Raw genomic sequence first — 4,634 nt, 5'->3', positions numbered from 1 at the left:
AGGCATCACACCTAAAAATACATTATCCTGCATGAAGGAAAAACTTCCTTTAGAAATGGAATACGTTTTGCAAAGCACTCTGTCGATAGGATACTTGGCAGAGCTCTTTTCTAAAGCTTTCGCATGACCCAGAGAAACTCCTGGGCTAACTTTAACCTTTCTAATAAATAAAGATGCATGATCTAATATCACCTTGTAAGCAGCATCCGCTTTTGGTGATAAAAGACAAAAGGAAGCATTGCTTCGAATCATTTTAATTTTAATATCGACTAAATTCAACATGAGCCGGGGTTGTTTGAATATATCACTGTGCAATTGTCCAATCATATCAAATGTTTTACTATTTTTACTGAGTTCATATCTTCATTTCCCGATTGAAGGCTGTAGTAGTCCTCGAAGGATTTTTGACAACATCTATATGGCACATACATCACGCTAAGTATTTCTGACGAAAGTGAAGTTTCACGTACGATCTTCCACGTTCAAATGGCACTAGTAATCCAGTGTTGGTTCTTATAACTATTTCTATAGTGTCTATAATTTTTCGACTCACAGGCAAATAATGAGGTCTTTCATATTCTACACTTATCGTTTCTCCATCAGTGCCTGTCACTCTAACAGTCCGAAGAAGAGGAGCATAAACATCGCCTACAATCTGTGGTTCAATAATATCTGTATAAATCATCAACACTTTGAAATGCGCATTTGGATCGGCTATTTGGGGGCTAAATACTGTTTGTTCGGTATTTTTGTTGTTTTCAACACATATGACTGTAGGTGGGAATCCTAACATCTGCGATAACCCTTCATGAAAGACCACACGTGCATTGTTTTTCACTTTAACACGAACTCGTTTTGTTACTGGATTGTAATTGAATGAAATTTTATTCTCGTGATCAAATATACTTATGGCTTTTAAAATATCTGGTACACTTTCGTAACACCCAGGTGGGATATTTCTTCCTAATTCTTTTCCATCACCTATATCGAATCCTATTAAGTTATTCTCTCGGTTTACATTATACCAAGTATGTGGATAGATCAGTTCTACTAAAGCACAATCCCAATTACCAGTAAGTTCGATTGGAGACGGTAAACGTGTAATAAAATGTGATATTTTATTCTCAGGAAAATAATTTAAAGAATTGTCGCTGGGTAAAGTGACGTAGAATGACATTTTGAAAAAACTGAGCAAATATGAATCGTGTTCCCCGTATTTATAGGTTGGATAATTGTGAAGCTGGAATCCATTGGTTAAATTTGTCCGAATATCCTCGGAACTTTACATAATACTCCGTTTTTTCCCCCTTTTTTCTCTTTCGTAATATTTTTTCGACGGTGTAATCTTCTTTTAGTTTAACTTTTTGCAATTCTTGTGGATAAAAAGTACCTTGAATAGCCTCTCCCATTAAATCTTTCACATGGTATACTGGAATATGTCTTTTGACACATTCGGTGACGATAAAAAGTTCCTCTGTCCAATTCGTCTCGTATCCCTTTTCAAAAGTAAGTTTTTGTTTGGAAATTCGAACAATATCTCCTATGCTGAAAAGACAAGGTTTCTGCTGTACGTCCTGATTTTCTCCGTAGACGGTGAAATAAACTTCGCCTTCATTATCCGCATTCACATCTATTGGTGCTCTCTTAATAGTTGAATGGTAAGTAATATTGTAGCTTTTCACCAAATCGTCTAATACGTCGATAAAATTATAGGTGTTTTGATTTGTAAAATATTTCCACATTTTCGTTTTCAGTGTGCGGTTAAATCTTTCCACAACGGAAGCTTTCGTCGCATTAAATGTCGTGAAAAATTTGACTTTATTGTCTCGTAGAAACTTTTGAAATTTTGCATTTTTGAATTCAGCTCCTTGATCAGTCTGTAAAAGTTTTGGTTTTCGCTCAGAAAAGATTTTCTCGAAAACAGTAACTATATCTTGACCTCGTTTTGATTTAAGTGGATGTACCCAGGCATATTTTGATAAAATGTCAATGCATGTTAATATATATCGATATCCACGATTATGTTTTTGTAAACTTGAAACATCGACTAAATCTGCTTGCCACTGATGATCGATTGCGTGTACGATGACTCGATTGGTAGGAAATTTCCTTGTCACCGGCTTGTGTAAGGTATAAGCGTCAACCCCCGTCAACCATTTCTTGATCTCTTTCTTCGATGCTTTTCCTCGTGAAGCACGAAATAATGCATCAACACCACCAAAACTTGCTTCTCGCGCCGGTTCCTGGTAAGCTTTCTTCATTACAGCATGAGAATAGGTTATTGGAGACGTTTATATTAATTATCCTCGAAACGATATGAGCGAATTAGACGTATCGTTCGGTTTAACTAGAAAATCAATCACAAAGTCTGATTTACCCGTTAAAATATATATTATACCCATCACGAGAGATAAACTTGCATAAAGGATAGTAATACATACAACCTCTTCTTGTGATGCCATTTTTATAAATAAAAAGAACATCAAGATATATCAGGTTATATGGACGTCTCTAAAGAAAATGTACTTCTATTTTCTCCTCATAGATGGCGAGACGCGCACTTATCCATCAAAAAATTACATCGAGATGTTAGACAACGAAAGAAACTTCAGACCTCCGTGGCTCAGTCGATTTATGTGCATGTAATTCGACAGCCACGGAGGTCTTTTATGACGGTTGAGGGTTCGAATCCCGCTCGGTGCAAAAAACGTAAAAATTAATTATATGGAAACATTTTTGTTCATTGATAGAAGAAAGAATACAAAAGTATAATTTAGTTACAGGGAAAAAGAAACTCCAAAAAAATATAAAATTTAATAATTGTGCTATTTTCCTTTCCTAGATGGCGCCACAATCTTTTTTTCTTACGTTACATCAAACTCTAAAGCTGAAACTAGTTAGTGTTGCCATCCTAAAAATATAAACATTTTAAGCTGCATTAAAGTAGTTCCCATAATCACTACGAGGAGGCGGAGGGTTGAAAACCAAAACTAAGAGCTGTTGCCATCCTAGAAATATAAACGTTTATAAAATAAAGCCTTTTTTCCTATGTTAACACTTTGAATGGGTAATAGTAGTTCCATTATTCAGCACTAAGAGGCGGAGGGAAGAAAACCGAAACTAAAGGGTGTTGCCATCCTAGAAATAAAAACTTTCAAAAAGAAAGCACTTTTTCTAATATTATCAATGTTACAGTGATATAGTAATTCCATCATTCACCACTAGGAGGCGGAGTATGGGAAACCGAAACTAAAGGGTGTTGCCATCCTAAGAAATGTAATTTTTAAATTCTAAAAAGTAATTTTCCTAATATTATCAATGTTACAGTGATATAGTAGTTCCATCATTTACCGCTAGGGGGCGCATGATGGAAACCGAAACTAAAAGGTGTTGCCATTCCTAAACTATAAACTTTTTAAAACAACTCAACACTACTCGAAAAATGCCTGAGGCTAAAACAACTCAACTCCACTCGAAAAATGCCTGAGGCTAAAACAACTCAACTCCACTCGAAAAACGCCCGAGGCTAAAACAACTCAACTCCACTCAAAAAACGCCTGAGGCTAAAACAACTCAACTCCACTCAAAAAACGCCTGAGGCTAAAACAACTCAACTCCACTCGAAAAACGCCTCAGGCTAAAACAACTCAACTCCACTCGAAAAACGCCTCAGGGCATGCCCGGGGGGAAATGCCTGAGGGCAGAGGCGGAGTAGCCTGGGGCGGGGGCGTGGTTCCCTCCGCCCTCCGCCTCCTGGGGCAGAACTCTCCTTTTTATACTACTTTCGTCAATTTGAAATTTATATTGGACGACCATTGCAATGGGCTATTTGTTTATTACATTTCATTGAATTGCCTTTCCGCCATCTTTTTCGGTATTTGGATGGTGCAACAACTGGCTCAAATTCGTTTTCTGGACCAATAGGAGATCAACTCAGAGGTTGCGAAAAACTGCCAGTAATAGATTTTCAAGCAATTGACTGTGCAATTCCAGATGTAAACAGAAAGTGCTTGAGCAAGGATCAAAGATATCTTTTAGATGTATCTCAGGCAATAAAGGGTGGCAATTGCCCAAATGATTTGTCAAATCGTGACCCCCGGCCCACTCTCACATTCCAGATGTCTCACTTGTGCAAATAGAGTCCTTAGACTGTACGTAAGTGTATCGATCCCATCAGGTGACTTAAAATACAAAGTGACTTTTATTTTGAGATGTTACATGCCGGTCTGGTTTGAAATAAAGAACCGCAAAAATTTCACAGACGGTGCCATTCATGTTTACAGAACAATTCAAACCTGTCGATACTTACCTGACAATCTCATACAAGTTGTTCACCCTGTCATTGAAAGAAACTCTTTCTTTTCGCGTCCCGAAAACTTATTAATGGCAATGGTGTTTGATGAAAGGAGGCACATAAGAGAACTAGCGTTTAAAAACGTCTTAAAAGCCAGGGAGTCTGTTTCTAAAGGCAAAAGCATTAGAAACTTTGTCATTCCATCTCTAAATTTCAAAGCAGAAGATTACACAGAGATTACTAATTGGAACACGACAAAGTTATCTTCTCCACCTTTTCTTCGAAAAGTTCCTAACAAAGACATTGAAAATCTTATTGCAACAAGCACTATACCCGACTG

Source organism: Uloborus diversus, chromosome 10 (assembly GCF_026930045.1).
Source record: "Uloborus diversus isolate 005 chromosome 10, Udiv.v.3.1, whole genome shotgun sequence".
Classification (NCBI taxonomy): domain Eukaryota; kingdom Metazoa; phylum Arthropoda; class Arachnida; order Araneae; family Uloboridae; genus Uloborus; species Uloborus diversus.
Note: the sequence above shows the minus strand (reverse complement) of the source record.